We start from the raw sequence: 21,516 nt of genomic DNA, 5'->3' as shown, positions 1-21,516 counted from the left end.
AGGCTGGAAAGTAGCTACAAAAGAACATAGTACAGAACATCTTATTCCTACCCCCAGTACACCTGGCTCCTCTGTGAACCAAAAAAAGGCTCTCAAACAATTGTTTGCTTTAGTTGATACACATCTTTAAGAAACTAATCTCACTGGATGACAATACATGAAGAATCTGTGAGACTGAATAGGTGTAACAACAAAATGTACAGCCCAGAGAAGAAATAAGATCCCAACAGTAACTTTTGTAGAAGCTAAAGTTAAAAGAAGTAACAGAGCACTTGTAATTCTAGTTCTTGATAATAGTTATTTGTGGATGAAGGAACTGCAAAGGAAGGTACAAAGACATCTGTCTGCTTGGGAAATTTCTCAAAACGAATGAAAAAGGATCCATCTTATTTCCACTGGGGCATCAAGTTATGGCCTGGAACAGTTTATTTTTCCCAGGCTACTTCAAATCTAAACGTGTTTTTAAAAGCAAGCCCAATGAAAGATTAGATAAACAACTAGACAATGTTTTTTGCACTCTGGTAACATAAACATTTCAAATTCCTCCCTCACTCTTACTGGCATAAATCTCTAGTTCCAGAGAAGGTGAAATATCCTCAAAGTTTAAACATTTCTTTGAATTACTCACACTTACCTCCATTTCCATCTTATAATTTTTTGGCAATAAAAAGCCAGGCTTCATCCAAACTATGGTACTATGACTCCCTTGCAGTTATAAAACAACTTGGATAACCCCAGTTCTACTTCCTTTGAAGATGGAACATACTTCCCAATGATTTCTTACCTTCTACACATCCTTCACTGCCTTTTTTCTAACCAAACTTTTATCAACACAATGAGGAAATGTAGAGCTGTCTGCTTATGATTAATCTAGGAAAACAATTCAAAAATTGTGTCAAACGCAAAAGAGATCAGTTGTGACAGTTGGTAAGTCAAGAAAACATCAGGCAGAGGAACGAGCTCTCTCTGTCTAAGGAAGAGAGACATAGCACAAGAGCTAGAAGAAGCAACTCTGTGGAAACACCACAGAAGAAGGGAAGGAAGGGAGAGAATGGAGGAGAATAAAGGGGAAAACCCAGAGGGCACCAGCTCACTGTACAATCCACATGGCAGAAGTTTTAGTAATGAAAGGATGGTGGCCAGGAGGGAAGAGGAAATACTGGGCTGATAGAACCATCCCATTTATACCACAGTCCACAGTTTATGAAACAATTTCACCTGACCCTGGTCCTCAAAACAACTTTGAGCAGTAGAATAGGTAAAAATCTGCACCTTTATGCCCTAGAAAAAACACACACCCAACTAGTTCCTGGGCAAGTTACTTAAACACATTTGCGACTGGTAGATTTTTCACTTTCTTAATACTGACAGCAGGTGAAATAAAAATTTAAAATCTGAAGCTGGTTGCCGCAAGCTTCTGTTGTTAAGCACAAGTAAAATGGTCTTTTCTAAATTGTCACCTTTTTCACAATACAGCTGAAAGTTGCAGACATAGCCAGTATTTGCCTCAAACACCTCTCTGACTAGCTTCCGTACTCTATATTTTTATTAGGATTATAGACCCAAAAAGACAGTCTTTCACGATGAGGTAAATTCATGTCAGCGGCAACCAGGAACAGAATTTGGAATGATGTAAATTCATATCAGAGGTTGCGAATGAGTTAATACATTATAGGTCTCTATCTCCTCACTTGCAAAATAGAAATGTCTTTCTAAAAAACAACTATGAGGAATAAATAAGATGTTATATGTGAGACAGCAGAGACAAAGTCATGCTCAGTAATTGGCAGTTGTTATAATAAATAACAAAAAGAATGGCTGACCCAAAGTCAGACAATGAGCCTAACTCAGGGTCTACTATGCCATGAGTATTTTCCACTAAAGCACACTGCAGTAGAGAAACACAGAAGGCAGAAATTAAGGGAGCTCAAAAAAAAGTATGCATGTACAAGGTGGAAACAGTTCTGATCACGTACATAACTAAAGATCTAGACTATGGGTTTTGAGGGGTGAAAAACTGGATGCAATTTTTGTGCAAGAATATGAAAAGGAAGACCATGGTGCATGAAGGGACAAGATTATGGGCATTTTAATGATAGTTGAATAATAATTACATTAGTATCTCTTTTTAGTAGTTACATGCTAACCACAGTGCTACTTATTTTATATGTTTGCTCATTTAATAGTGACCTGGAATGGTGATTACTAGTGTCTCATTTTATAAAATTGCCAGGGGGTGGGGGGGTTGGGACTGGCAGTAGTGGGAAACTGCCAGGGGGAGGGGGCGGCACACTTCATCAACAAAGGTACCTGCATAATGAACATTTGTATATCTAACCTTGAATTGTACCCCACATCTTTAAAATAAAAAAAAGTCCTAGTAAACTAATGCAGACACTATGTAACTACAAACAAATAATATGAACAACAACAAGTACTTAGGAATAAATATTGTATATTCATATCCCATGAAATATTCCATGGAGTATCTCCTATCTGGTGGATACTAATTTTTTAAAAAATAAACGAAAAATAAAGTCACATACATATTATTAGAGCTTGAATTCAAATCTCTTATGTGTTGATTCCAAAATTCAAGTCTATCCCATTATCTTATTTTTCCCTGTCAGAAAAAAATGACATATAGCAATGTAGTTGTGAATTACTGTTCAAAGAATAAGAGTTTTAGATTGACAAAAATGAGATCATAGTGTGTACCCAATATCCTCAACACCTCTCTTCCATCTCTTGCTGAAAAAAAAAAGTGAAAGAATTTTGGAAAATGACTGAGGTTTTGATTCAGTAAAAAAAGAAATGAGCATAGAAGTAACTTAATAAGACACTAGTAAAGCCAGATTCTTGGAGTCTCTAAAAAGATTCTGATGCTGTTTAAAAAGAATTCAGAATTGATGGATGCTTCTACAGGAATCCAGGATACAATTAAAAAGAAGAGAAAGTGGCTCATTAGAGTAGATAGGACTTACAACTAGAAAAAAATAAAATAATAAAGTGGAAGATAATGCCTTGACCAATTACATTGAGAAAAAAGACAAAATCAGTCTTCTAGAAGCTGGAAAATTTCAAAGGAGTTCCTAGAGGACAAAATTTAATTACAACAAAAATAAAGGAAACATAATTAAAAGAACGATCATAGAGAAGGAAACTTGGTATCTTTCTAAAGATTCTGGATAGTGGTAGAACATTCAGATCTGTTTTCCTAAGTTAGCATAACTATGCTATAAAAACCCCACAAAGTCCTGAGTACAAACTCATTTAGGTAAAACTCAGGGGGCAATTTTATGTGTGTGTGTATGTGTGTGCGTGTGCACGTGCATGCATGCACGCACACGCAAAAATTCAAATTAGGGTATTAGCAAATCAAACTCATAATCATATTTTTTTAAATATAATTTTTTAAAAACTTGATCCAGGAATGTAAACAGAGTCAGTTAATGTAATTTCTCAAATCAACCTATCAAAGGAAAATCTCAATAAAGGATAACATTTACTATACACTTCTAATTTTTTTTTAGTAGAAGTTCCACATTGTATAGTGAGCATTCTGAACTCTGATTTTTAAAAAAAAAAAATACCTAGTGAACTGGGAATAACTATCTGAAACTAATAGGCAACATAAAATTTATGAGTAAAGCAAGTAAAAATATTCATATTAGTCAGGTTAAAGATAAAGATCTTGGTCAGCTGTCATTACTATTATTTAACATTGTCCTAGCAATTCAAGGTAATATAATAAGATTAAAAAATGAAGAAATGTATGCCTTAGAAAAAAGATAAAATCATAAATTCCAATGCTATAACTGCATACATAAAACATTTCCAAAAATATAAAAATAAAAATCTTATTTTCTACCTATCACATTAGACTAGGTAGAATATAACAAAATATGTGTAAACCGTAAATATAAAAATATTTATCATTTTTCTCTGCATTAACAATAACTAGTTAGGAAATATAATGGAGGAGTTATTATGTTCAAAAGAATATCAATTAAATTATGTCCTCTGACTAGAATGCCCCCATTTCCTTTAAATAATGCTCTTCATTAATCTGCTAAAGAATAACTATGATAAAAAATAATGACAACAGCAGCTAACATTTATCAAGTGTTCTTAAAAGGAAAGTGCTATTCTGACAAGAACACTGGTGGCAACCCTACAAGGTAATGCTATTATCTCTACAGATGAGAAAACTAAGGCACAGGTCATAGTACCCAAGGTCACATGGCTAATTAGAGTGAAGCTATGACACGAACCCAACCAACTGTGGCTCTATGACCATGCTTAAAGCATTTGGCCTCTCCAGTTCACCTCCTCTATAATATTTTCTCCAGCCCTAATCCTAGAGTCAGGCCTTAGCTCTCAAACACCCTAGATGTTCTCGAAGAACACTTTACAAAAGTTTTGGCATTTTGTGTGCTTCTCCACCAGACTCTCCTATGCTGAGGATTTTATCTTACACTGGCTTGTATCTCCCACGATTAAGCTTATGTACCAGAATTAAAATGACTTTCAAAACATGTTTACCCAATGAATAAACAAAAATATATACATGCAATATAAGAAAATTAGAGAAACTGACACCAGCAATCCAGTGACAGAAGTCTACGTAGAGAGAGTTTATTAAACAGGTAGACAGATCTAATCTATCTATAGATAGATACTCTGTCTATAGACAAAAACCAGTTATCTATCTGTTTATCTATCTACCTATCTATCTTTCTATTTATCTACCAACTATGTGAGCTGATGCCACACTATTAACCAAAAATGCCAAAAAGAAACACAAAGAAATAAACAAAAAACGGGAAAGAGAGGACAGGAAAAGAAGCACCGAGAACATCCATCCCTTGCCAGGCACTAGGCTAAATGCTTTCATATTATGTCACTAAAGTAGGTAAAAAGGAGATTTTTCTTTCTGTTGTGTCTGAAGGCCCCTTTTGAGTTACATGAAACTACTAAGGTTAGTCCGAGAAATAATAAAATTATGTTTCCACAGACATGCAGGTCAAACTATAGATATCAGCAAAATGAAGCAAGAGGATATATCTAAGGCAATGAAAACACACACACACATACACACACACACATACACACACACACACACACACACACACACACGGAAAGCAGGCTTTCACATTGCTCAGTTCTGACTCAGCAGCTCCGTCCCAAAGGCTGGTGCCTCTGATAGATGGTTAAAACATTTCATCTCCCCAGCAGAGATCACAGACAAGCTAAGAGCCATCTAGAAGTCTGAGTAGTTTCCAGGTGGTCACCCAAGGCCTCCACATAACCCATGTCCATTGCCACCACTGCAATCTTTGTTCCTCCTAGCAAACCTTTCTTTTTAATATATACTTTTAAAAGCAGTTCAGTGCTGACTCTCTGCTGGTTTGGCTCATCCCTGGGATACTGAGGTGTGGAGTAGGGTACATCACATAAAGCACCATTCTTAGACCCTGTCTCCTGATGCCCCAAGATCAGGCTTCTGGGCTTTGAATCTCAGGCACAATCCTATTGCATTGATGACTAGTTGGGGGTGGGGGATGGGGGGCCACTAGCGGGCCTAGATCTCTCAATAGAAATTCTCCCACCACCTCTGGTTGGGCTAGGAGAACTTCTTCCACAGGCTGCCATTGCTTACATATCTATCAGAATTTGCCACTGAATTGAACTTCTCATTTGATGTGACACACTTCTGAGTCCCCTCTGGAAACATACAAGCCCCCTCTGCCCTGAGCCCAAAGAATCAGTGTTGCCTCCTCTGGCAGCAGACAAAAACAGAGATGGTATGGAGCTTCCACCAGCTGGGCAGACAGCACCATGGCAGTCATGACAGGAAACATTTAACAAGACAGCATGAGAATGGGAAGGATGTTAGCCAAATTTAAATTAAGAAGTCTTTCATCATCCAAATCCTCATGGTTTCTTGAAGACCACGTAAACATACAAGGAGCCAGATCAGCTCCTGAAGGGCTTCATTATGTTCCTTACTAAATGTCTACATAAGGTGAATGAAATCGAAATGGGCAGCAGGTCTATTAGTAGAAATAGAACCTGAAGGGCAAAGGTGTCCAGAAATGCTAACCATGTAACTTTGACCTTGTGAGTATCAGGGGCACAGATGAGTGATATATTTGTGTGTGTATGTGTGTGTGTATGTGTATAAAACAAGGCATAACTATGAAAAGGGGACTTAAGAGTCGTCAATGACTCTACTTAGCTTTTCAGAGTAGGCTGCAGTTCTCACAATCTAGCCTGGTTTTCCCATTCACCTCTTCCCAGCTTCCCCGCATGGGTACCATCTCCTCCCTGCAACTCCATGGGTCTGCTCATGTTTCTGGGACTCCTCACACTGTCCCATGCCTTTGCACATGTATAGTTCACTCTGTCTGGAAGGCCTCTGCCTTCTTTTTGGCCTAACTTCTCTTCATCTTCCAAAATCCACTCAGATGTACAACAGGTCTTCCCTAAACCCAGACGCTGACTGAACTTAACTCAAGAACCTTAGGCGAATACTTGTCAGGGCAAAGAGGAGAAAAAAGACAAGTCATGATTTCACATCAAGTCTTGTGAAAAAGAAAAGAAAAAGAACATTCACAGTGTTATGCAAAGGCTCTCTGGAAGGCTCACTGATACCTGAATATGGTATAGACTAATTGGGAGAAAAATTCTTCAGACAACACAAAAGAAGAAAAATAAGAAAAAAATAAGAGTACATTAATCTATTAAAAACTGATAGTAAATTATTCTGGAAATTGTGTATGTATGTAAGTTTAAATTCGTACACACATGTATGTGAATGAAAAATAAAAAGAAACAATATGTGCCATATGTATTATGGTTTTTACTTTCTAAAAATCCTGCAAGGATACAATAAAATCATATAAATGATTCTGGAAAGGGTAGAATGTCATATAAGTGTTAGTTGCTGTCATCATTCGAAAACCAGTAAAGGCTTTTGCCCCAAACTCTAAGATAAACCTTTTTGGCAGGTGATACTTCTCCTAACTTTCATGAAAACAAAACCAGTCATTTATCAGCTGGGTCCTGTTTGTTTCCATGAGGGCTGTTCAGGTAAGTAGATCTAGCCAAAGTCTCTGAGTAAGTTACATGGGGCTTCCTGCATAACAATTGCTTCTTTATTTGATGTCTATTTGTCAAGCAGAGATACAGCTAGACAGGCCATAAAACAAAGCTCTGTTTTTCCAGGAACAAGTTAAGACCGAGGTAAAGTGGCTTTTTATGTACAAGAAAGTGGGCATAATGTGCCAGGACCATAATGTTTATAGATATAAACTGAAGTCTCCTGACATACAGTGACCTTCCATTTTGCCAGTGAGTAGAACTTACTCTGCTATCATTGAATTTTACCAGAAACAGTAAATTTGAAACTAATGTGCCATTTTATAGTTTTTCCCCCCCAAAGTAAGTACAAAGTGTCTTGGCCCAAAATGGACATTTTAGAACAACAACAACAACAAAATGGCCCTTGTTGCTCTCTCTCACAAACACACAACTTTTTTAGTAAGTGGCAGACAAACATTTTCTCTAAAGGCCATGGCCAATGACAGGTTATATAACAGTTTGGTATGGCTATTCACCAATGTTAAAAACAAAAACAAAAAACTAATCTTTTTCCAAAGGTTCTGTTCTGAAGGATATGGTTCACAATGCAGAGAGGGTTAAACCTCTTAACCCTCCAAGTTACTGAATCATGAGTTTCAGTGATATTCAATGTATAAAACTGAAAAAGTCCAAAATTATCTTCGCATCTTGGCTGAATCTATCTCCCTATATATGTTCAAACTAGAATGATTTCTATTGCATCCCTTTCAGTTATTTCTGGAACACATGAATGAATAACTTCCATCTGCCAGTTTGATCTGTAAAAACTTTCCCCTCTGTGAAATTATACTTTATCAACCTTCCAGAACACTCCAGGTTCAGTCTCTTGTAAGATCCTTTGAAGTTTTCTCTGGTCTCTTATGAGCAGCATATGGGTAGTCATCACTTATAAAGGGAAAACAAAGTCTCATCTGGGAACACAAGCAATAGCTATCATTTTGCATACAAATAAGCAGGCTTCTTCTTGATTGCTGGCTCATTTCATCTCTACCTAACTTCCATAAGCTTACTTCTAAAGTGCCTACAATTATATGAATGCTAAACATGTATGCTCAAAAACTGTCCACTTCTTCCAGTCTCTGCTAGACAGTGTCTCGTGATTAACTTTCTGTTCCCAAGTGAATGTCCAGTAGACCATGTCATCATATTACCTGTTCAGACTGAGCTTCATAACAGAAAAGCATCTAGTGTGGAGACTGAGAGTATGATGCTGCTGTGAGATTCCTAGGCTTTGGTTCCAGCTCCACAGCTGAATGATTGTAGGAAGTCAACTAAACAGTGGGAGGCCTCTATTTAGTGATCTACAAAGTGGAGGGATAACAGTACCTATATCCTGTGGGAATTTTAAAAAGATTAAATGAAACACTCAACATAAGCCTATGCCAGGTATATAAAAGTAGTCAATTAATGTTATTGTTATTAATATCATAAGTAAATTAGTTAAAAAACAGATGATAAGTAAACTTTGTGCTGCAATTATGGTGTTCCAATTATGAGGACTAACACACAAAAGAATGTTCCTCATTAAAATATACAAGCTGTGGAACAAACATTATAGAATACCTTTTTTGGTTGTTGTTCTGTCTTGAATGAATTGATCCAGTTGAACATAAACTGCTTAGTTTCAAATTTTTAAACAAATATTTGCCTGAGAGTGAAGAGGTGGAGGGAACTGAATAATTCTCTAATCTGTCTTAAAAAGCTTGGCTGACATTTTACTTTTTTCACCACCATCAAGGATACTGGGCAGCTCACTAACACTCTATTGAAATGGATTTTGAAGTCTGGTTATTGTCCAGTTCATCTCATAATTTAACTTTTCTTCATCTGATCATTAAAATGACAGGTAATATCCCAGCCACCGTTGAAGCTCTTTTATGTTTGAGGCTCAAATTGATGGAAAACAAACCTCAGTGCTTCAAGACAGGGCTGTGATACACGCTGAGGCCAAAGCTTCCAAACAGTCTAATAAATATATTTAAACTCTTAACAATTTAGAAAATAAATTTCCCTTTGCATGACACAAGTAAATAAGACCAACTGGAGATGGTGAAGGGCTTGATGACCCTAAGACCTGGCAATACTAGGAAACAAGACAAACACACTGTCCTGTTCCATCTCAGACAGAATAGGGTCTTTTGTACTGGCTCCTTGCCAGCTCATAATGAAGTGTTTCAGAGGATGAAGTGGCTAGTCTTTGGAGGCCCCTGAAGGGCAGGATGAGTTCCAAGCTAAACACTGAAAAGGATGGCCCCTCAAAAATTTCTCACTTTTATTAGGGATTTCAAATAGGAATGCCCAATATTAAGATTTTCAAGCTGTTGGACTTAGGGCCAAAGAGCTAGCTTTAGCCTTCTGAGCATCGGCAGACAGCCCTGCCTGGTGAGAAAGCAGAGCCTGCAAAGGCAGCAGCCCAGAGCCAGGCTGAATCCTCTTCCTTGAACACTGAAGATTTTCATGTTCTGGTACCTATAACGCACACTTCCTCCAGGCTTTACTCCATGTTCTATACTAGCTCTCACACATGCTTTTTCTTTGCTAAGTATATTCTGACTCTAGGTGGAAGAATACACCATTTCTCCTTGTCCTAGAGATGTAGAAAAAGGAAAGGGCATATACTAACATGGAATAGATTTTAACAGCTCATGCATCTCAGAACATGGTTCTGATAACGAGTCCTTCCTAAAAGGCAGCGCAACATAAAAACACAAATTTCTACCTGAAACCTTATCATTTTGTTGCAGGCTGTGGCACAGAGATTATGCAAGATGAGTGGTCACACACTATATCTATGTAATTTCTGGTTTATCTTCTGGAACTTGCCAAAAGCAGGTTTCAATTATTTAGCAGAGTTTTCCACCAAAATAAGAGAAACATGCAGAGAAGTGCAAAAGCAGTACTACAGGGTCAGCACAAGCCGATGACTCCCTGTAAACTAAAGAAGCAGTCTCTGACACTGTCCTGCTCCACCACGAACCACAGCTGAACAATTATTATTTCTGGGGTCTGGAAGTCATCCCGTTTGGGAGCTGGCCTGCCCAGTAGGGAAGAATGAACACTGGAGCCAGGGGTTCGGCTTATTCATCTCCTCCCAGCCCGATCTCACCACAGCTCTGCAGCCTTGGGCACATTACTGAAAAATCTCTGAGTCTCAGTCTTCTCTATACAGTCTCTCCTTACTTCAGGGTTGATATGAAAATCAAATGTGATAACTTATGTGAAGGCAATACAATAATACAAAATAATTACACAAAGATATGTCAGAATCTAGCTTTAAGTCTTGTTAGAAAAGGGACATTTCTTTAAGGCTTTCAGAATACATATTGAGGAACTGTCATGCAAGGGTGCTTGAATTTGAAGAGAACACCTCTCTTAGGCACCCTCTAACAAGTTGGAAGGAATGCGGAGCCAACCAAGAGCATGTGGCATCAATTCTTCCCTGTCCTCCTCTACTTGGGAGAGGTTGGCATATCAATTTTTTAAAGGATTTCATATTTTAAAAAGACAAATATTTACCAGCCCAAAGTCATGGAGTTCAGAGTGGTTAATCATCCTAACACCAGCCCAGATCATGTCAGATAAAGTTGCATAACAGCAGAAGCCAGATAAGCAACCACTTGTGAACAAAGAAATCATTTTTTTCTGATTAAGAGTAAGCAACAAGCCCAAGCTATACCTTCAAGAAATGTTGAGGCATTTAAAGTGTGCATATTTCAAATTTGAAAACAGAAATCAGTTAACTGCCAAAAGAAAAGAAAAAATTATTTTAAATGTCTTTTCAAATTTCTTTTTAAATAGCCTTTCCACTCCCTGCAGAAAACCTCTATGTGATACACACACACACACACACACACACACACACACACACACACACACACACACAGTCTCTATGACTCCCAGTGCAATTGATATACTTATTCTTCACTATATCAGAAATCTCTAGGGTAACCTGTGTACTCCCAGGGGATCTCTGCTCTGTTATCAAATACGAAAGGGTAAAAAAATAAAAGACATCAGGCAGATATCTTTCTGCCTGTGCTGCCAGGACTTTATCATACAATCAGCAGGCCAGATCTCTGAACAAGCATGTGACTTTGAACGAGTTACTTAGCTTCTCGAGGCCTCATTTTCTTCATCTGAAGTGTGCCTACCTCATTGGGTGATTGTAAAGAATAAATACTTTACGTACTATACATAGAAACGTGACTGGCACATAGCAAGCACTGCATAATTATTTGCGGCATATCACCAGCACAGGGCAAAAAGCAAGAAAAAAGAGTTGCAGCAAAAACTGGAAAAAAATTTAAGCTTAAAGGTTAAATTCAAAATAAGTTGTTTAGCTTCTTCCTCCTTTATTCACTATTTGAAAAAAAGTTTTTCCAACTCCATGCCAGGGATTGATGTTTGTAAAAGAAAAGATGATGTGGTGTAGGTGGGGCAAGCATGTGACCAGATATCTGGAGATGTGGTTCTAGTCTCAGCTCACTGCTAAAATGCTATGTGATACTAGGCAAACCTCTCTCTGGGCACTGAGACCTCACATGCACAATGGCAAATCTGAAGCATCTGGTATTTAAGGCCCCTTTCTGCTTTAATATTCCACCAGTGAACCAACTAAAGATAAAGACAGCATCATCACAACTAAATGCCGGCAACTAAAGACCTCAAGCTAGGTGCGAATAGCCTTATACATGTGAAATGGGAACAACTACCTACGTGACCTTCATTATTTGGGAGTTAGTGCTCTTATACCTTACTCTTTTTTACTCTTTGGCTATCTGCATCTTGACTATTTTACTGTTCATTACTATCTCTACTAGCGGGTAAATGAGAAATAAAAAATAAAATGAAACAAACCACAGTAAAACCACTAGTGAGCACTTTAGATAAAGTCTTATTGAAGAAATAGCTAAAAATAAGTCTAAAAAATAATTATCAATATCTCTAATAATGCAAAAACATAGCTGCACAGGTGATTAATTACAGCATTATTTGTAATTGCAAAATAGTTTAAAAATACTTAAATGTCCAAACACAGGAGAGTGGTTGAATAAACTATGGTACATCCACATGGAGAGCTATAAAGCTTAGAGAAGAATAAGAAAGAGCTCTATGAACTGGCAGGGAGTGGTTTTCAGGGTATACTGCTACATGAAAAATTAAAGTGCAAGAGTATATTTTGTAAGCTATCACTATTTTTAGATACTAAAAATAGTGCATAAAAGAAATGGAAACAAATCTTGAACTGTTCTTAGTACATTTTTCTGTCCACTGAAATGATCAAGAAGCAATAAAAAACCAATAGCAATAAGCATAACTACTACTCATTTCCTGGTTTCTTAATAATATTCCCTACTAAAAGGAACCAAGAGAAATTGTTTATTCCAAGGCTAAGATAGGGAAGATACAAGATGAGCCTGGAATATCGTATTATACCAGAAAATAAGAAAATACTAGAGAAAAAGATAAGGCCATGTCAAAAGGATATAGAAGAGTGAATTTTGTGGCATGTGACTTATATCTAAATAAACTGCAAGAAAGAAAGAGAGAAGAGGGGGAGGGGAAAGAAGAGGGAGCAGAGGAGGAGGGAAGAGAGAGAAGGAGAAGACAGGAGCCTAAATTATTTTCTTCTGGTCAAATCTGGGAAAATTTCAGTATCAAAATAGGCAAAGGCAGTCATAGACTATAACTCTCTAAATAAAACAGAAATCTATTAATCCCATACTGTAGGCTGAGGTCAGTGGATCGCCTGAGCCCGTGGGTTCGAGACCCGCCTGGGCAACTTGGCAAGACCTCATCTCTACAATAAATCAAAAAACTTAGCCGGGTGTGGTAGCACGTGCCTGTAATTCCAGCTACCTGGAAGGTTGAGGCGGAAGGATCACCAGAGCCCAGCAGGTTGAGACTGCACTCCAGTCTGGGTGACAGAGTGAGACTCCAACTAAAAAAAAAAAAAAAAAAAATAAGTGAACAGATGTTTGATAGATAGGCAAGAAGAGTAGGTTCTCCTTAAATATCTCAATAATAAAAAAACAAATAATTCAATTTTGAAATGGGCAAAAGATCTGGACAGACATTTCTCAAAAGAAAACATACAAATGATTAACTGGTATATGAAAAAATGCTTTACATCACTAATCATTAGAAAAATGAAAATTAAAACCACAATGAGATATCATCTCACTCCAGTTACACTGGTATCTATCAAAAAACAAAAAATAACAAATACTTGTGAGAATGAACAGAAAGAAGAACACTCGTACACAGTTTTGGGGAATGTAAATTAGTACAGCCACTATGAAAAATGGTATGGAGATTCCTCAAAAAACTAAAACTAGAACTACCATAAGACCCAGCAATTCCAATGCTGGGTTTATATCCAACAGAAAGAAAATCAGTATATTGAAGAGATATCTGCACTCCCATGTTTATTACAACACTATTCACAATAACCGAGATACAGAATCAATGTAAGTATCCATCAACAGACGAATGCCGAAGAAAAAGTGGCACGCACACACAATTATATATTATTCAGTCATAAGAAAGAATGAAACCCTGTCATTCACAACAACATGGATAGCACTGAAGGACATTATGTTAAGTGAAATAAACCAGACAAGAAAGACAAATATTGCATGGTTTTACTGTTTGTGGGCGCTAAAAAAAAAACAAAAACGGATCTCATGGAGATAGAGGATAGAAAATGGTTATCAGAGGCTGGGAGAGCAATAAAGAAGGAGTAGCCAATGGGTACAAATACAGTTAGACAGAAGGAGTAAGATCTAGTGTTCTATAGCACAATAGGGAAACAATACAATAATTTATTGTCTATTTCAAAATAACTACAGGAGTGAAATTGGGAATGTTCCTAACACAAAGAAACGAAAAATGTTTGAGGTGATGGATATCCCAATTACTCCAATTTGATCATTACACATTGTATGCTGGTATCAAAATATCACATGTATCCCATAAATGTGTACAACCATTATGTATCCATAGAAATTAAAATTAAAAATAAGAGGAGGTTCATTTAGTAGAATGCTGATTGATGAATGTAAACCTAATTGCATATGAAAATCGACTACACCTTATAGTGGCATCTCAAATTCCAAAATGGTCAGAGTTTTATAACAATGAAACTATATGCCTATAGAAGAAAATATAAAATATACTTCCTTTATAACCTGAAATTGAGAAAAATTCTTAATTATAGCTCAAAATCCAAAAGAAATATGGCAAAAAATAAGGAAAACTAAATGATAATTTCAAAGATACAGCTAATAAGTTTAAACATTTATGCACGGTAAACATTTTTAGCAAACTCAGAATAGAAGGGATTTTTCTTAATCTGACAGGAAGAGCATTTTAAGTTTTTCAATTGCCCTCCCATTTTCTTCTTTCTTCTTCTATTACCTGTTCTTATATTATTTTTCTTTCTGTTTGTTTCTCTATCCTTTTCTCGCTTTCTATTTCTTTGGTAGTTTCCCTTAAAATTGTAAAAAAAAAAATCTAACTTATAAAAGTCAAAAGTTATTATCTCAATAGTTTTACCCTAAGTATGTGCTTGTTTTTTTACTTATTTATTTATTTTTCTCTTTATTTTATTTTAAAGATGGGGGTACAAGTAAGGTTTAGGTAAGTAGTTCTCGTACAGGTGAAGTTTGAGACTCCCACTAGTCCTCACTTTCCCTGGTTTAGGATCAGGTACCCCTAGTGATGTTATATGTGCTGCTCCCCCCCCCGCCCCCTTTGCAGTGTGCCACTACTGCCAATCCCTCTCTTGTAGATTTGTGATAAATGTGTGTGTGTGTTTTATCGGTATATTTGTTTATTTTTAAGAGAACTTAGAGCATATTTATAGCTCTTTATATAATTTTTTGTTTTTAATAATTTTATACTTACAGAAACATTGTTAAAAAATAGTACAACGAGTTCCCATTATACCCCTCACCTATGTAATGTCATATATAACCACAGTACAATTATCAAAATCAGGAAATTAATGCAGGTATCATATGGCTAACTAGTTAACCTACAAACTTTATTCAAATTTCACCAGTTTCCCTTTTCTGTTTCAGTATCTACTCTGGAATTCCATGCTATATTTAGTTGTTATATCTTCTTTTTTTTTTTTTTTTGAGTTGGAGTCTCACTCTGTCGCCCAGACTGGAGTGCAGTGGCCATCCCGGCCACCACAGCCTCGACCTGCTGGGCTCCAGTGATCCTTCCGCCTCAGCCTTCCAAGTAGCCGGAATTACATGCATGCGCTACCACGCCCGGCTGATTTTTTAATTTATTGTAAAGATGAGGTCTCGCCTGCCCAGGCGGGTCTCGAACCCGCGGGCTCAGGCAATTCACTCACCTCAGCCTCCCAAAGTTGCGGGATTACAGGCTGAGCCACCGAGCCCGGCATATCTTCTTAATCTCCTGCAATCTGTGATCATTCCTTGGTCTTTCATGACTTTGACAGTTTTAAAGCATACTAGCAAGCTATTTTCTCAAAGTTTTTCAATTTGGGTTTGTCCGATGCTTCTTCATAATTAGATTGACATTATGTGTTTTTGTCAAGAATACCACAGAAACGATGTTGTACACTTCTCAGTGCATCATATCAGGGATACATAATGTTGATATGCCTTATTACAAGTGATGCTGCCTATGATCATTTGGTTAAGGTGGTGTCTGCTAGGTTTTTCTCTTGCAAAGTAATAGTTTTCTCTTTATAATTAATAGATATATTGGGAAGAAGAATACTTTGAAACGATGCAAATATCCTGCTTCTCTTCCAACTTCCTCCCATTGCTGTTAGCATCTACTGGTGGGCCTTGCCTGCAATAATTACTATTGTAATGTTTGTCTAACAGTAATTTTGTATTTCCCTCATTTCTTCTTCATTAATTAAATGGAATTTACTATAAGGAAGAGCTGTCTCTTCTCCCCTATTTATTTATTCAATTATTTATTTATATCAGTATGCGTTCATGAATATTTTTTATTGTACAGGTTATAATCCAATACTATCATTATTTATCTTGTTGCTCAAATCATTCCAGCTTTGGCTGTTGGAAGCTCATTGAGGCTGGCTTCTATGTCTTTTGAACTTGTTTTCAGACCTCTGGCACTACAAGACACTCCAGGTTCATCTTCTGTTTTCCGGACTCTGCCCTGGAATCAATCACTTTTCCAAGGAGCACTGGTATCTTTACTTTTTAAGTACTTAATTTTTATACTTTTGTCTATAGATGAAGATGATATTTGTTACTGTTTACCTTTAATGTAAACATCCCTTGTATTTGGATTTGAATCTTGAAAAATGCTTTTTCATATGTGAAACAATACTTATAGAGAAAGTAAGAGAAACAGAATAGAAAACTACTTTTTAAAATAAGCATGTATTACCTATGTAATTAGCCTGGTTCCTTTTATTAGAGACAGTAATTAGATACCAAAATCTGGGCACTATCAATGCTCACTACTGCTAGTATGTCTTTGCTTCCAGGTTTTCTCAGCAGACAGAGTTGGGAATATTATGTATACTAACCCATGTGCATACTCATGCATAGACAAACACATATTTTATTTTTGTGTCTGTATATCTGTATATACATCTATATATCTATACATATACTAAATATAGTATAACTAGTATATATACATATGCTAAAAACCACAAGTACATACCTCTGATTTCTTCCTCTGATTTTAGTCCAACACTACAGCATTTCCCCTTCCATAATTCTAACTTCTCTGTTTAATCCTATTATATATATAAAGCAGTTTCAGAATTGATAACCCACACTTCCATGAAAAATAAAATCACTAACTTGAGTACAGTATTTGTATACAGTATTTTTTGTCCTTAGCCTCACAATATCCAGTCAAAATCCTCAGGTTTGTGCTTTTCTTTCCTACTCCATTTGGTGTGGATGTTATAAATTCACAATAGAGTCAGGCTCATCTATTTCATTTTGGATTCTTACACATTCTGGTTTTATTTCTCTATTTATTTTGGAGAAGAGATATGCAAAACACTGCTATGGTTCTAAGAATCAAGGCAATACACAAAGGAATTTTCAGAAAAGGTTTGCTTCCTCCTCATTCCTATTATCCTGCTCCCTTCTCTTTCCTTCTTCCCACCCCTTTATCACTCAGTTCTTGTAGGTAACCACCAATCTCTTAAGTTTCTGAGTTAGCCTTCCTGTATATCTTTTGCACAAATGAATAGACACACATATATTTTCTTATACTGCTTCTTTCTTACTTGAAGAGAAGCATACCATAGTACTACTCTGCATTTTCCTTTTCCATTAACAGTATATGCTGTTCAACATGTTTTGAAGTTAAGTTCATGTGTGAAATTAGAAAAGAGACTGGCTGGGCTCGGTGGCTCAGCCTGTAATCCCGTGCCTTTGGGAGGCTGAGGTGAGTGGATTGCCTGAGCCTGCGGGTTCGAGACCCACCTGGGCAGGCGAGACCTCATCTCTACAATAAATAAAAAAAAATTAGCCGGGCGTGGTAGCGTGCACCTGTAGTTCCAGCTACTTGGAAGGCTGAGGTGAAAGGATCGCCGGAGCCCAGCAGGTCAAGGCTGTGGTGGCCGGGAGCAGCCACTGCACTCCAGTCTGGGCGACAGTGAGACTCCAACTCAAAAAAAAGAAAAAAAAAGAAAAGAGACTCTGAAAATTAGGGAAGATATGATACATGAGGACATTAGCAAAACAATTATGGAAACAGTAAGGAATAGTCACAGTAATTCAGGCATACAATCAATTCAAGAACTATTTTTCAAGTATTCACTGTGTTCCAGGAACTACTAACAAGTTTCAGCAATGAATAAGTCCATCTTTTACCTTAAGGAACTTACAGTCTACAGAGGAAAGTTGAGAGTAAAAAGGCAATTCTAATACATTGGGGTAAGTCTATGATAGGGGTAAGCAATAGGGTTATCTAGGAGAAACACAAAATTTTAGGTGAGTGGGAGGAAGGAAGTGGGGGAAGTCAGCAAGAGCTTCTGAGGAAATATTATGCAAGCAGAGAATGGGAGTCAATTAGAAACTGACTAGGCAAAAGTGGTAAGGTAGGAAAAGGTAGGACCTCTAGAGAGGAAGTCATATATAAATGTTTAAAGAGAAAATTCTGCAATAATGAAATCCTGAGATAATGAAGGGCCTGATAGCATGGTAAGAAATTTGGCCTCAATCCTAGAGACAACAGGAGCCAATGAAGTAGGATTTTAAGCCAAAGAGGTCCTCTCTACATGTTCTGAAATGTACAAAAATGTACTGAAGAAGAAAAACTAGAGGAAGAGGGAACACACTGCTGCAACAAAGCAAATACAGTGGTGGCCTAGACTAGGTTAGTGGAAGTGGGGACAGAGAGATATGGTTCAAGACAAGAGACTTTAGGCATCAATTTGACTCTAGTTTGGACACCTAAATAGAGGCCAGTACTAATTCTGAGATATGAAGCACAAATAGTAGGCTTAAGGTAGGGTAGGATATAGAAGATGATGACTTCAGTTTCTGAAAATGTTAAGGTTAAGGTGCTTATGTTATACTTAATTGGAACAGGCAGATAAGTGGTTGGATAAGTGATGGGATAGAAAGATGTGGTGAGGATTAAAATCTAGAAGTCAACAGCATACGGAAAGTTACTAATGACAGAAATTTAAAATCACTCAGTAAATGAGAACCAATGACAGAACCTGAAGGAATATTAACTTTTTAATCTAAGCAGAGAAGGAAGGCTGGCAAAAAAGGCTGAGAAGGAACAGCTAAGGATATGAGACAACCAGGAGAGAGTAATGTCATGAAACCAGGGGCAGAAGAGTGGTCAAGGAGGAGGGAATAGTCAATAGCAACAAATATTACTCAAAGGTTAAGAAAGATAACAAGGGGCAGCCCTTTTGGGCCCCCTTCCTACTGTGGGAGCTTTTCTGTCCTCTCAATAAATCCTGCTTTTTTTTAAAAGAAAGAATGAAAGAAAACAAGGTAGATGATTTCAGAGAAGCCTGACTCTGAAAGAAGAAGAAAGAAATGGCAACAGCCACTGAAAGTCCTGGGATCCAAGAAAATACTTACAAGATGTACACTTAAAGAAGAGAGAGACTCAGCTGAGTTTGAATGCTGTTGGAAGAAGCAATGAATTTATATATTTTCAGGTCAAATAAAGAGAACTATATACCAGATAGAACGAAAAAGTATAAAGACAAGACTTCAGGTAGGCCCACCCTAAGTATTTAATAGAGAAAGAACTGGATCTGATTTAGAGATTCCTCAAGTAATGTACATCTAGTTAAATCTACTTCAACATGACATCAGACTTCCATTCTAAAGGAAACAGAACCCAAACACCATTCCTATCTCATCTTCCTTTTATTGACTTCATCATCTCACTGACCCACCAATGGGAAGAAACTTACAACCTGGGAAAATTTAGTTCCTCATAATACAGTTATTTACCGTATGTTCTTAAATTGTAGTTTCTTAACCTAAAGGATATAATATTTGTTCTTATAATTTCCTTTGGAAAAATGTGTCTCTAATTTGTCAAATGTACATTCTTCTTCAATAAAATTTAAACCAATTTAGAACCTTTGATTTGAAAGTCTTGTCTTTATATTAATAACATATGTATTTTATAACTTTTGGCAAAAAAGTGCCTTATACATATTTTCATGACTCACTAATTCACCTTGTTAAAAAAAGATAGTGCTCTGATAATAACCAGAGAGATAAAAATATAAATAGAAAACAAACATTTAAATTTGAAAGCCACCAATTCTTTCATCTCTTCCTTTCAAATCATAGATACTACTTTGAAATGAACAAACAACAGAGCAACCTCTCTGTAATTTTTAGGTTATAAGGTCCTTATTATAAATGTTTGGTTCTCTTCATTAAATGGAAATTTAAGATTGATATTACTCCTAAAACTTACTGTCTTCCAATATATAATTTTACCATCATAATTTTAAAACATATATATTTATATATACACAGTATATACATATATTATAGATATATATAATGCGGATATACATTACATATTATATATAATAAATAAAAAATATATATAACAACGTAAGATCTTTCAAACTTAGCAAAAGTACAGGCATTTTTTTAAAAAAGCATTACTGCTTATAGAATTTCTTGATCACCAACTAAACAGTTTGCCAATATCTCAACAATAATGAGAACCAATTGGTCCCACCAGTATATGTCAATATTGTGTCTATAAATATGTGACTGTATGAAGTGCAAAGTCTGTGATCCATAAGGCAGAAACCAATATAATCTACGTCTAATAAAAACAAACCTAAATAGACATTTAGAGATAAAGCTGGTCCAGATGTTATCTGCAGACCACACTCATGTGTTGTTGTTGTTTTTTCCAATAGTAAATACATGATTAAAATCAGATCCTGGAACACAATCTCTTCCACTTCTCACCTTGTTCCTGTATAAATAAATACTCTGTAGCTGCTATTTAAGAGGTGTCTTGATTTGTCTATAGCTATATTTTAGAGTCATACTTATAACAGTTACCTCTTCTGTGGAATGATAGCTTTAATATTTTGTATTGATCTGGGCTCTGATTTCAACCCTACATGGATACTGGCTGTTACGCATACCTACACGTCAGACCTGAAGATAGGTTGTTAAAACTTAAGTGATAACATGCATGTCTTTCTCTCTCACTGGCAAGAGAATACCCACCACCTGGAAGATCTGAACTAAATATAGAATTCAAATCTCTGGATCTTCATGCGCCATTAACAAAAAAAAAAAAAAAGGACGGGGAACCAAGAGAAAAAACAAAAGAAAATAAACTACTGCATAACATTATCTTGTTGACTGCAATAGACTTAGTGAGAGGAAATCATTACCTGGCACTGATACATTTTCTGCCAGCTCACAAATGTTTTAGCCAGTTCACAGTTACCACCTAATTTCTCTTTAAGTCATATTTTCCTGAAACTGTACTAGGTAACTTATGTGACAGGATCAGGCTTCCTCACACCAACTAGGCAAACATAGGAATGGCTCAGGAATGAGGGATCGTGGTCAGAGAGTCTAGAAAGCAAGGCAAGTCAGTAAAAAAAAAACAGGTAGTTCTACATGGAAACATGTCAAACACAGTAGGAAGGGCAGAGGACAATTAAGATTTATTGCGCACCTAGTATGCACCAGATACTAAGTCTAGGAACTTTACACATGCTATCTTTTTTGATATCTTAATATCCTTATGAAGTAGGTATTATGATCACTGTTTTAGAAATGACACTGAAGCATATAATATATAATTAAAACAAACAAAATATATATGTATATAATTAGTAGGTAGAATCTAGATTTTTAAATA

General features: G+C 36.5%; 1 protein-coding gene across 15 annotated transcripts in view; it reads right to left on the bottom strand.

Annotated features, from left to right (window-relative positions):
* Positions 1-21,516, bottom strand: part of BBS9 (Bardet-Biedl syndrome 9) — a 468,999-nt gene that overhangs the window by 17,296 nt on the left and 430,187 nt on the right. The window lies entirely within an intron of this gene.

This window comes from Carlito syrichta, unplaced genomic scaffold (assembly GCF_000164805.1).
Source record: "Carlito syrichta isolate Samal-C Ts95f unplaced genomic scaffold, Tarsius_syrichta-2.0.1 Scaffold169078, whole genome shotgun sequence".
NCBI classification, from domain to species: domain Eukaryota; kingdom Metazoa; phylum Chordata; class Mammalia; order Primates; family Tarsiidae; genus Carlito; species Carlito syrichta.
This window is presented reverse-complemented; position numbering and strand designations above follow the sequence as displayed.